The 13,766-nt window shown below is 41.3% G+C and overlaps 2 long non-coding RNA genes across 17 annotated transcripts in view; one reads left to right on the forward strand and one right to left on the reverse strand.

The window, feature by feature from the left end:
* The window catches only part of LOC128323519 (uncharacterized), a 440,731-nt gene that overhangs the window by 35,016 nt on the left and 391,949 nt on the right, over nt 1-13,766 (forward strand). The window lies entirely within an intron of this gene.
* LOC128323521 (uncharacterized) overlaps nt 3,648-13,766 on the reverse strand; it is a 50,036-nt gene continuing 39,917 nt past the window's right edge. The window contains exons 3-4 of the long non-coding RNA XR_008306328.1: nt 10,279-10,354; nt 3,648-4,809 (exon numbers count right to left, since the gene is read on the reverse strand). This is a non-coding gene — a long non-coding RNA (uncharacterized LOC128323521). The remainder of the gene's footprint in view (nt 4,810-10,278; nt 10,355-13,766) is intronic.

Genomic DNA, 13,766 nt, shown 5'->3' on the forward strand with positions numbered 1-13,766 from the left:
CCAACCACACAGTAACCTGTGTTGGAGGGGCAATCGATTAACCACCACCCCTGCTCACGAGCCACAAGACTCTGAGTGGGTGCCTCAAGAAATGCCACAAAGGGTTCAATTTCCAATCCCCCAGGCAACAAAACCCTGAGGGGTTGTTCTGTGGAGTTCTTCATCACCCAAATGGTGTCTCCAGACAAACATCAATAGGTAAACCTACCTACCTAAACCTGCACCCACCTGCTGCAAAAGGGGGGGGATGTCTGTTTACCCCCCTTTCTCCACAAACCCCAAACGTCTTGAAGACCCTGCCACAAGTCCCTGCGAAACAGGTAGTTCCCAGAGTCTGAAAGATGTATGCCATCCACCCTGTACAAGGATTCACAATGGTGAGAAATCTCAGGGTGAGGCAAGACCCAACCTCCCATTGCTACAAGCTGCCTACCCACTTCCCAGTTAACCTTCTTACATGCCTTATCGATATGAGGATGCAGTAGATGCAGCCGCAATCTGAAATGAATGGATTCCAAAGTCATGGTCATAGACCGCCAATAATTGAAAGTGTGTAAAGGGAAAGATTGACATGTCTAATCAGCCCTTGTGAGGCACCCCTCAATGCAAGATAGCTGCTCATAGCATGCACCAGACACCGTTCAGGAGAAAGGCCCCATGCCAAGCAAACAGAAGCACCCTGACCCCTCTGGTCTGTTTTGGAGGAGCGAATGTGAATGACAACTTCAGTAGCCTTAAGGTCAATGTCCTGATGTTCCAACACCCAATTGGAAATGTCAGAACTTGGGGCGACGACCCCATACACTTATCTGCAACGTTCAGAGGCAAAAAAGGGGAATGTGAATCAGGGACTGGGGGTGGGGTAGAAACATGCACCCAGCCGTCCAACATTTTACGTAACCTAAAATCATCAGAGTCATTGCAGTCCAACAATTTAGACTAAAAAGTGAGACTGGCAAGGAGACTCCCATAGAACTAGAGAACAGGTCCCATGCATGCAACACAATACAAAACTGTAACAAATGCGGGACGGAAATGGGCCGTACATTCTGTAAATGCAAGAAAAGCCATAACAGACTAAACTCACATATGGCTGATGTGCCTCGTGCCCTAATGATGGGCACCAAAGACTGATATATAGCCTGCTCTACATCAAGCATCCAAAGTTTCATAGGTTCTTGGGTAAGACCTTGGGTGAGGCCTCCAGGGCAAAGGTTTGAAACTGCTCCATCTGCATCTGAGATAATGTATCTACAATGCCAGGAACATGGCAAGTGACAATATATTATGCCACAAACACTGTAAGGTAAACCTACGAACCAGGTTCATAATTCGAGGGCTCCAAGAATTCCTGGAGTTGTTAACCTGGTCATTGGTCATGTTATCACACCAGAATTGTATCGTCCTGTCAGCAAATTCTGCTGCTCAGATGTGGACCGTGACCACTATAGGAAAAAAAAACTCCAGAAATGTGAGGTCGTGCCAGTGAACATGTGAAAGTGCTGATAGGCCCTGAACGGCTGCTGGCCAATGCTTCAGTGCAGCTAACGAAAGAACCGGGAGCAACACACTGGAGCTCCTGCTTCATGCTATGCTGTTGGCTGAATGAAACGGGGAGGCTCACTCTCCATAAAGAGTGGCTGTGCAGCCCACCTCCCATTGGCTGAGCAGGATATATGACCCGCCAGGGAGGATGGCGGCCGCTTCTGCGTCCTGCCTTCCCTAGGCACTAGGCACAACCCTTCTCCCTTCCAAGCCTCACAGACCTGGAGGAGGGAAGTGGCAAAATCCAAGTCTGGAGAGGACCCACAGAGGAAAACTGGCAAGTGAGAAAAGGATTAAGCAGCCCCTCTTGACTGTCACTTGGCTGCAAGTGCTCTCCTTGCCACCACTTTGCACGTGGGAGGCAAACATGGAATTGGGCATCCTGGGAAGACATTCTGACACCTTCGACATTCATTTCCATTAGTCTTATGTAGGAGAGCCTTTGGTGAATTGTATGTGGTTTTTGCCATAGTGGTATTTATAAGGTTATATCTGAGATGGAGTGATTGTAAGATATTCCTCAGTTTTTTGTTTGTATGTTTTACACAGCACTCTTTTATCTGCTTTTTTTTTTTTTTGGCTATTTCCTGATCTGGTGTGTTACAAAGCACACTTGTCCCAACTAAGTCAAAACCTGGCTAGCTCATAATAAAATTAAGCTGTGTGAATTTATTTTCAGAATTTAAATGTGGTGTTTTTCTTAGAAAATCAGATTTGCAGCTATTCATATGCTTCCAGATAATGAGAAATGCCCCCCCCCCACATCTTAACATAAACTTGTTATGTCTCCCTCTCAAAACATGACCTAAGGCTATTGTGTACATAAATTACTAGGTTATCGCTACCTATTTGGATTTCCTATAAATACTGTGAAGAAGTATATGTGTGGGCTTGGTGATGGCAGGGAGATATTCTATGTAGAAGTGCTACGTTCTTGCATTTAAATGGAAATTTTATTTTATATCCGTTTTATTTTTAAAGGATATTTTAAAAAAGGGAATTGTTGCTTACTAGAACCTAAATGACCTGGGGGGAGGAGGAAGATAAGGTGAAATAAATCCTCAGCTGAAGCAAACAGGAGGAAGGGAAGAAAAGAGGAATGAAGCTTGGGCAGTTGGGACAGTATCTTAAATTATATAGAGAACTGAAAAGAACTATACAGTTGCATGGACCTGTTAAGTAAAAGGTTGAACTGGTAATTACAAGAACACATTTATATTATTGCTTTTGTAGAGAAGAAGTTAATAGCAGGGCTTGATTGTATGCTAAGTGGTTTGCTGAATGATAAAAAATATGGGGCACAAGCCAGCCCAATTTAAGCGCTTTTAAGCCCAACTGATTATAATGGCACAAATGCATGCTTAACTCTCCCGTTGAAATTAATGGGTTTAGAAGTGCTTTACTTATGCTGAATCTTGTTCATAGATGGTAGTGGTATTGTTTGCGGCATTCTTCATAGTTATGCAGGATGTAATGGATGTCCCTTACATCAGACCCCACAACTAAAGAGTGCTGCAGTTTTTGATCTAATATGAAGTCTTCAGGCTTTTGTTGTAGCTTCATGGTGTGTGCAGGATTAATATAAAACTTTAGGGAGTTGCTGAACCTTCATTAGAATATCTTCTTCTACCTCTCGTGTGGCATTCAAAGCTAGCTATTACTGTGGTTAACTATCCCATCTGAACCATCATGTGCATCATTGTGATGACATGTAAAGCAGCTATCACATGGTATGGTATCAGCAATCCACATTTAAAATGAATAATCTGTGTTTCCCTGCTACCACCTCCCGCCACCCCCAACTAAGTCTCTGACAAAACAGACCACAATGGCTGCATTGTTAGTGTGGTGATATACATATGAAAGCGTCTTTAGAAAAGCTTTCCTGGTAACCATTAGTCTGTTGCATGGCTCATTCATGTAACAAGACGTCCCAAGGTGTCTCTCACCCCATGTTTTCTCATATGTATTTTAAACATCCAGTTCATCGTTAGATATTTACTATAATAAATATAATACAAATAATAGTGTCTATTATAGCTAAAACGTACTTTTATTTAGAAAGCATCACGCTGCCTGAAAATAATTACAATAGCTGCAAAATGTATTTATTATAGCAAATCAAGATTGTTCAAAAACTCTCTCCCAAAAACACTTTAAAAAAATATTTGTGGTACTTCTGTGAAAATGTAACCACTTTTGTGTTTTACTGGATCTGTGGATGTGGAAGATACTATTTGTTAGTGGCTTGGGCAGTATACTCTTATTTTAGAGCTGGAAGTGACTCACAGTTCTTTAAAATTAAGTTCTAGGTTGCAGGCTGGAAACATAAGCAGATTAATATATACAACTTTGCTGAGACCAACACAGCCCACTTGCTTAGTGGGTTGCAGTTGCCATATTTAGATTCAGCTTTAATCTAAAGAAGAGGAGCCATGTCTAAATGTGAAAAGGGCACAATTATTTTCAGTTTCTTGGGATAAGAAATAGAAATGTGGAGCGTTAGAGAAACATAACTTATAACAGGAGTTCAGATCTGTCTGATTTTTATCCTTTTCTCGGCTAAGTTATTATTTACTATTATTAAGTTAGCTGCTTGTATACAAAAAGCGCTGCAAAATAAATGTGCTTTAGTGTTGCTTTATATTTATTTTAAGTGTATGTGTATATTAATAGTATTTCCAGCCAGACTAGTAATGGCACAGAACTTTAATACCTTTACCACTGTTGTTATTTTACTGTGCTGCATTCTTCTCTGAAAATATTTTTCTACCATCTACAGCTTGTTCTGCAGCCATCTTGCTTCACTCTTCGTGTTCATGTATTTTGTCACTGTTCAAAGGGTGCGACTGGCTTCCCAGTATCATCACCTCTTGCACTCCCTGTATGGCAGGACTTGGGGTTGTGTATACAATTTGGGGAGAGCTCTTCCTTTCTCTTAGGAGGAAGACTGGAATGGTGCTGTTACTGAAAGGAGCAAATAGGCAGCGAGCAGCTGTTTTTCATCTCTTTGCTATTTCTTGAGCCATCCAGGGCAGAACAGGCCATTATAAAAATGTTTCTTAACACTAAATTGGATTCATGCGATCAAGGTTCTGATCGGCCAGAATGCAGGCATTCTGTAGAACTACTTTTTGTGACAAACTTTTGTCGCCGAAGCACAGCCACCATAGTTGGTTTGTTGCAACAATTCAGATAATGCAGCCAGTGTATGTTGCATCAATCAGCTTGAGGTCCTGCAGTATTAGAGGTCACGACCTTTTGCTGAAACGAAAAGAAGAGAGGGGCAGCAGCAGTTAGCAGGGGGGCAGAATGAGAGGCATAGCCTCATGCTGGTATTCACCCCCCTGATGATTTTTTGAGGCATGGACATGACTTGACTAGCAAGCCAGAGTCTGCTGGTTCAAATCCCCACTGGTATGGTGTGGTGGTCTAAGTATTTAGTACGCATGTGAACACCTGATTCATTGTCCTTATTTGGTTAGTTCCTGTTTTCTAGCAGTGGGAAGTTTAGCTGTGTTAGCAAGTTTTATGGATACAGTTTAGCTGGAGAGAGATAATGACGTTAATCATGAGAAGCAGTGATGTCCCTGAGCTAGATTAGGTTACTTTAAGTTAAAATGATATTTTCTAGACAAAAATGGAGTTTCTTTGGTTTTCTAAACACATCATTAAGACAGATTATTAATTTCAAATGTGGATTGCTGAAACCATACCATGTGATAGGTCTTTTACATTTCATCACAATGATGCACATGATGGTTCAGATGGGATAGTTAACCACGGTAATAGCTGGCTTCTGTACCAGAGTCATAGGCCTTGATTTACTTTGGGGAGATTCATTCCCCAAAGATTTCTAGTTCTACCAGATTAAGGCATAAGATTCTGCTCCTGAAGAAGATTTGGGTTTGGTTTTGTTAAATTGAAACATGTTGGGCATTTTGTTTTAATAAGTCATGTTGGAATGGAGTACCAGTTTGAGGTCCACCTTATGTCATAGCAATCAGGTTTCCTTGTTGTGGGTCTCTGACAGAATGCCCACAGTTTCCACACCAGCTACCGCATCACACTTATTTTCATGGGGGCAGCTGGTGCTGAGGGTCAGATGCTGCATGCATCAGGATGGACCCTGGCAGAAAGATTACAATGATAGTATACCGCATTTGTAGGCATTACACTTTATGTGTGGAGCTCTGTCCAGACACAGAGCTGCTTGGTTGTGCTAGCAGCTGGCAGTGGTTACATTTGGCTAGGCCCTTACTGGCTGCCTCTGTGGGACATGGCTGATTTTAAGTACAATTGTTAATTTCAATGGGATTAAATCAGCATATATCCAAATACTAGGACTTAATGTAATTGGTCTAGCCTGAATATTTGTGTGTCCTTGCTTTTTGTTTGTGTCTTCACTTTTGTACAGACAGTGTGTAAAGTCCTCTCTGTATACTCCAGCAGTCTAGTTGTTGCTTGCTTCAATAAGAAAGGAAGCCATTGCATCTTGAGTAAATGAACAATAAATGGGCTATCTTATGCTTGATTCCTACATAGGTATTTTTGTTAATATGGATAAGCAAATAGGGACCTAAAGACAACATATAACATTCAAGTATTAAGCATATGAGAGTAGATAAATTGAGAAAATAGCCTTTTCAGAAATCTTTAAAAGTCTGAGATTAAAATACATATTGTTCTGTGCAATGTCATTTCAGAATATAGCTGAATGCTTCCCTATTCCAAAATATTCCTTGCAGGCAGAAAGCTAGCATGGCAGGAAGAAGGCTAGACTTAGACTACAACCTTTTTCAGTTTTCTGTGTACAGGGAATATTTTTGTTTTGTATGGAGGAGCTCAGTAGTCTGAAGCAGAAAAGCTGATGAAAAAGTTGTCTTATTTGAGAGAAGCAACAAATATGTGCCTTATTTAAAAATAAGATTAGGTAAGTTCTGTTTGGTCAGTCTTTTCCTTACTCTTGGACCAAGGCATAATCTTAGATGTGCCTTCACCTTAGTTCATGCCATCTAGATTCTCCATGTGGTACAAGCAAAGGGCAGCAGCAAGGTAATGTACACCATGTCAGGGGTGCCTTTACGATACTGTACTGAACCAGTATTTTAATTAAGTAAGCTCAGTTGGTTCAGGTAAGCAAACTGTTTGCAGGAGGAGGCAAAGAAGTAATCCTTGTGCAATGATGGTGAAATGTGCTTTCCTAACCCCAGTTATGGGGATATATTTGTTGTCAAGCTATTTCTTTTACATCAATTCCCAAAATGTACGTCTTCACTAATTATTTCCTAAGCTACCTTACCTGTGTGTTTCCTGCCGTACGATTGTCCTATATGCATTCTCCTGGACTTGTTTGCTAACCTCTGACCTCCCTTCCTAAGGCTGACTTGTCCAGCAGCGTAATGCAGGCGGTACAGAACTATCTATGCCTTTGTGGGGCTCTAAATTACCCAGTGACAGTGCTGCACGAGAGAACAGTATTGGTATTGCTGACTTGCACAATCATATATTGTGCACTGTTTCCATTGGGAATAATGGAAGTGGCACATGATGTATGATCACTCAAAAGTGGTACTGCCTTTTTGTGAAGCAGCGTTGCTGGGTGATTTAGAGCCCTACAGCAATACAGCTACTGTACTGCCTGTGTTACACTGTGGGACATGTCAGCCACTGTCTTTTTCTGTTTAGTGTGGGGACTGTATTTTTACTTTGTTCTGTAGAGCACTTAGTATGTGGTTGGCATTAAATATACCAAACGGTAAGTCAGTCATTCTGGACTGTGAAAGCTAGCTCTGTCCATTGACTCAATAAGACAGAGGTTTCTCTGCAGTCTAATACAATTTAACTGGATCACATTCTCAATTATAGTCGTCTCTAATGGCTCAAAAAAAAAAAAAAAAATCAAACCTCCACAACGGTCAAAAGAGCAGGCTTCTCTGACTTTCTTAAAATGTTCTAAAGTGGTTTGGGTGCATAATGTTGCATGGTATATTTATGCATAGGTCAACAGCTTAGAAATTCTGACTTCAGCTGACTCGGAGCCCATGGCCAGCTGGGCTTGTGCATGATCTGGGATGTGCCTAATTCAGCTTTTGTCAACTGATCTCCTGATGGTAGACACCCTGAAGGATGAATCCAAAACAAGACCGCATATAATTGGCCTTCACAGGAGTAAGGAACTTGTGCAACTACCATGTACGTAAGTAACTGTGCAAGGTGTGCCTTTTTATGAGGGATGTTTTGCCAACTTTTAAACACAGACTTCATGTTTTCTCCTGAATGACTCCCCCCCTCTAGTTATGCTTCCTGGAGAATATTGTTTTAGCAGAGATCCCAAATATACTGTGCTGCTGGGACTCTGCTCTAATTAATGGAATCCTGTTAGTGTCTGTGTATTCAGGATTGAATCATTTGGTTCTAAATGTTTCATAAGCATTGTTTTGTGCTCTGAATGTGCAGTAACACTGACAGTTAAACGAGTGGTTCTTGTACAGCGAGTAATAAATAATCCCTTGTCTTATTTTTCCCTTTTTAGACTTCCTGTTCAGTTTAATTTATTTAGCTGTTCAGGCACAGTGAAATCTGTTAACTGCAACAGCAATGATGGAATGACATGGCAACTATTTTTATCACTTTTTTTTTTCTTGCTGAATTGGTTTTTCTACTGGTAACAGTTCACCAAGTTTTTGACCTGCTCTGTGTACAATAATGTGGGATTCTTACAGTTGTATTCACAAACCCATCCAGTGCTTTTAAGATCATCCTTGTTTACACTCTTTCCCCCCTGGGGTTCGCTAATGTCTCAAGTGGCCTAGGGCAAATCCTTGAGGCTTGTTTAGGTGCCTCTGCAAGCTGAGAGACTCAGACATGTCTCATAGGGCTCTGTGGCCTGCAAAATTTGGAGTTGAAGGTAAAAACACATTATAAAATATAAGCTACACTGTGTGTTACTCTCAAGGATGAACCTTCCTCTCTTTGATCCAGAGAGTGGAAATGAAGGCATAGAGAAAATGTAAATTATGCATCAGAAGGCAGTGTGGTTCAGTGGATAAAACTTCAGATTTCCTCATGGGAGCCCTAGCTCCTCCTGTAATCTCACTGCAGGCCTTTAATTTCAAACTAGCAGCCTGATCCTATGAGTGCCTATGCAGACCTGTGACTGCAAGAGCATTTTTCCTAGATAGCCCGTATGTTACTAACTGGTCTTCTGCAATTGGTTTAAAGACTTTGTTGTAGCATGTGGCACCATTGTGTGTGTGTGTGTGTGTGTGATGTATTTGGTTCTGTTATGAGTGGAATGGCCACTTTTTTGTCCCAATTATGCCCATTTATGGGTGGCATCTGCCCCACAAACAATTTATATACAATGTCGTAGGACTGTCCCGTCATTTCTCCAGCAGGAGACAGAAGGGGCTTATTTCCAGTTCTGTTGAGTGCCTGACAGAATGGCTTTCCTCCCTTGTCTTGCCTTCACTGGTGTCCATAGGGTGGAGAGTTGCTAATTTGTTCTCAGGCAAAAAACAAACACACACCAAATCTTTTGTATCTAGTATATATAAAGAAATTCAGTAAAATAAGATCAGGAGTTTGTTGGTATGCTGTCAGCAGGCTTGCATGTTGCTCCCTCCAATTGTGTGGTCCCGAACATACATTTTACTGAGAGAGCTCCAATGCAGGGTTGGTGAAGGTATTTACAGGAATTTTCAGGGGAATAAAGTGCTTATCCCCTCCCCTTGCACTGATTCTTTCTTACTAATGCCCCCTTGAGGTTTTTCCCTCCCTAGTTTGGCTTGCTTCTAGTTTTGGAGCTGAATGGGGAAAATGCCTTAAAATGGTTGTGGAGAGACAATTGCAGGGGAAGATTGTGTGGGTGAGGGAAATATGTATTTATTATATTTATATCAAGCACACCTTGCAGCCTACTTATTCTCCCTTACAAATACCCCCCACCCGGCATTATTATTATTATTATTAATAATAATAATAAAACAAGGGATTGTTTCCCTCATATTGGTGGAGTTCAGACAGTACTCAAAACGGTGGCTTTTGCTAACAAAAGTTAAGATCCCACACCATGTTTTGTGATTCCAGATATACAAGCAAACTGTGATTTAGATCTGCTTGTCTGCAATTGTTTCCATCTGTTCAGGACTTGACTTCATAAGATAATAAATTAACTCCTTTTGCCATCGTGTATATGCCTCTGGAGGTAGAAAAATGGTTATAACCATGGTTTATCAATGGTTTGTGTGATTGCTATGAGTAGACACCGACTTGACGGCAATCAATCAATCAATGGTTTGTGAAATCCGATATGACATAAAACCACTAACTGGTTTGCAAACTATTTTCAGATCATAGTTTCAGATTGTAGTTTGTTTGGTACCAAATAAACTATGGTTTCTGAGTAGGTTGCAGTTCTAAACCATGGTTTAGATAGACAGATTATGGCATTGTGTTTTGTCTGAGCCTGTTGAAAATTATAATTTCTGTTGCAAGGCAGCACTTAGATATTTAAGTCTTTTGAGCCAAAGAATAGCAGATTAATGTTGAGATAATGATATTAGCACAGTGTCAGAGTTATATTTTTATTTTCCTCCTGATATTCAACCTTATTGAATTGTGTGTATTTTTCTGTGGTATTCAGTCCTATCAATTTTATATCAGGCTATTTTCTCATGTACCTCTAGACAAGTAAAACCCTTCAAGGGTGTGTGTGTGTGTTTCACTCACCCCAATCTCCTGGAACTTAAGAGAATGGCACACATTACTGGATTTGCCTTTCTTGAAGGCATTTGAAGAATTACATCTGAAATAAAATCAATATGTGATGCAGTAGGTTATTTACATTTAAAAATATTGAACGGCTAGGCAATTTATCAGTTAAAGAAATGGGGGCAAAGCAGAGTAGCAATTGATACAAAGGTTTTTTGGCTAACTGTAAAATATGCAGTAGAAGGCAGCTGCTGTTATAATGCTGTCTGTGCTGTTCAATTTTTGCTTGATTGTAGTAATAATTGCATAGTCTGTTTTGTCCAAGTTTAAAAAATGGCACCCTGGCCCATGGTCAATTATGGATTACAGTTAATACTGTTCATATGCCAACCACTACTTGTGTGTGTGTGTGCACGCGCGCACCAAATATTAAATCGTTCTATTTTGATTAAGTAAGGCAGGCTTATTTCACCTTTGCACCAGACTAACATTTACTTTTTTTTGTTTAAGGCAAACTCTGATGTCTGTTTTGTGGGTTTTTTCACAGCTAGATTTTTCTGAAATAAGGGTGGAATCACTTTATTTTCTTGTTCAAGACAACACTCCAATGAACAATATGCTTTAATATAAGGGTTAGATGACAACCTTGTACACATCCCAGGTGATCTGTCACAAATGGGCTCTCCTGAAAAAGAAGACGACAGAAGTATACTATAGTGTCATTTTTTTATTCTTGTACCTCTAAACTGCATGATAAGGAAACATGCAGCTCTGCTGTAGTGAGGAGAGAAGCTGCATTTGCTAAGCTTGTTCCTGAGGTATTAAACTTAACAGGACCACATTTCCATGTACTGTACTGGCAGCTGATACACTGCTGATTTACTGATGTTCTTAAGAGGAAAAGACATTCATAGTACTTCTTTCTGACATGGAAGGTAATATCTCTGTTGGAAAAAGTAGCACATGTATTAAACAAGCTTAGGTTTTAGTTTTTTGGGGGGGTTTTTTTAGTCAACTTTTCATATTGGAGATACTCTTGTGAGTCATGCTTTGGTTTAAAGACAATACAGGAATATTATAGTGTGTTATGTGTGTGTGTTAAAATATTTATACCCTGATTTTTTTCTGGTGGTAAAGCAGCTGCCAAAGCAATTAACAGAGTAAAAATATACATTAAAACAATTTTAAGGAAGATGGACTGAGAGGAATTCACAGATAAGACTTTGCAAAACCATTGCAGAAAGATGGGATGCATTAAGAAAGTTTGATTAAATGAAGGATATGAAATGAATGATGAGTGTCAAATTGGGTGAATAAACTGCAGTATTGGGTTGGATTTTGAGAGTTGCAAGTGATGGGTGGCAAGTTTCCCCGCCCTTTTTTCCATGCTGCTGCCATTCCCCAAAGCCAGTCTTGAGGGTACTATGGCCAGATATGGTGCACAGAGCTATTGATGGGAGGGGAAGGTGGCAGAATTGTCGCTCCTCCCTCGTGGGAGCAGAAGTGCCTTTGTGCTTGCTCAGTGCAATATCTCTCTTGTATACAAGAAGAGCTGTGGTGCAACCAACTCAAAAAAAGATCTTTTGGACAGTGAGAATGAAGGAGCTGTAAAATTCCTGATTTATTTCATGCGGCTGTAGCTCAGTGGAAAAGCATGCACATGCAGAAGGTCCCAGGTTCAATTCCTGGGTAGGGCTGGGAAAGAACCCAGCTGATGCTGCCAGTCAATTTGACAATATTGAACTGTATAAGGCAGCTTCCCATAATAACTTTGTGTTTTGGTATTTTTTGTTCGATTTCACTCTCTCGGTAGTTATTCAAATACCTAGCAAAATTAGAAATGCTTTAAACTGAATGCATCTCTAGGTGGTGGTACAACTTATAAGAAACAGAGAAGCTCTTCTCATGATCATTGAGAAGAGCTTCGGGCGGGTCTTTGAATCCCAAATCAAGAGAGGGAGGATGGAGTGCCTGGCATCAGCAAAAATGCCCCACATTGTCCTAGGAAGCATCTGAGTCTTGCAGAGGTTTTGAAACTTGGGTTGCCAGATGTAGTTGGACTACAACTCCTATCATCCCTAGTCATTGTCACTGGGGATTATGGGAGTTGTAGCCCAGCAACATCTGGCAACCCAAGTTTCAGAATGCCTGCTTTACTGTATTCTACAGGAAAACCCATTACGGTTGTTCTCGTGACTGGGTGGGTGGCGGGGAAGGCTGCAGAAGCCAACCTTCTCTGCAGACGATCTCGGAGGACCCTCTGGGTGTGCAGATTGCATGCCCAGACAGTCCGCCGCTCCCCCAGGGAGCACAGAGGTCAGGACGCGTCATCCCGGCCCCAAGAAGTTGCACAATGCACCACAAGGGTGTGCAGTGCATTGTGGGGATCCCCCCAGCACTGGCCAGGAGCCCCGCAGGACCCCTGCAAGCAGCCGGTGCTGACACATAAGCAGTTAGGCATAGTAATGAGTTTGAGCGTGCCCTTATTCTCGGCGAACTGGTGGGCTTCTTTGACAGGTTTGCCGCAGAGGTGCTGCCGGGATCCACGCGGATGCTGGTGGTTCTTATACAGGTGAAACTCGGAAAATTAGAATATCGTGCAAAAGTCCATTAATTTCAGTAATGCAAATTAAAAGGTGAAACTGATATATGAGACAGACGCATTACATGCAAAGCGAGATAAGTCAAGCCTTAATTTGTTATAATTGTGATGATCATGGCGTACAGCTCATGAGAACCCCAAATCCACAATCCCAGAAAATTAGAATATTACATGGAACCAAGAAGACAAGGATTGAAGAATAGAACAATATCGGACCTCCGAAAAGTATACAGTGTACTGTGCTTGATTGGCCAGCAAACTTGCCTGACCTGACCCCATAGAGAATCTATGGGGCATTGCCGAGAGAAGGATGAGAGACATGAGACCAAACAATGCAGAAGAGCTGAAGGCCGCTAATGAAGCATCCTGGTCTTCCATAACACCTCATCAGTGCCACAGGCTGATAGCATCCATGCCACGCCGCATTGAGGCAGTAATTGCTGCAAAAGGGGCCCAAACCAAGTACTGAATACATATGCATGCGTATGCTTTTCAGAGGTCTGATATTGTTCTATTCTACAATACTTGTTTTCTTGGTTCCATGTAATATTCTAATTTTCTGGGATTGTGTATTTGGGGTTTTCATGAGCTGTACGCCATGATCATCACAATTATAACAAATTAAGGCTTGACTTATCTCGCTTTGCATGTAATGCGTCTGTCTCATATATCAGTTTCACCTTTTAATTTGCATTACTGAAATTAATGGACTTTTGCACGATATTCTAATTTTCCGAGTTTCACCTGTATGCAGCCTAACCCAGGCTGGGTGTCCCTAGCCCGGGCTAGGCTGTACATGGGAACAGCCTCATTATGTTACATTCCCAGATCCAAAGTAAGAAACTTGAACTTGCACATCATTCAGCAGGGGAACTCCTAGGGCTGGGCAATAAAGTCTGTCCCT

This window comes from Hemicordylus capensis, chromosome 4 (genome assembly GCF_027244095.1).
Source record: "Hemicordylus capensis ecotype Gifberg chromosome 4, rHemCap1.1.pri, whole genome shotgun sequence".
Lineage (NCBI taxonomy): Eukaryota > Metazoa > Chordata > Lepidosauria > Squamata > Cordylidae > Hemicordylus > Hemicordylus capensis.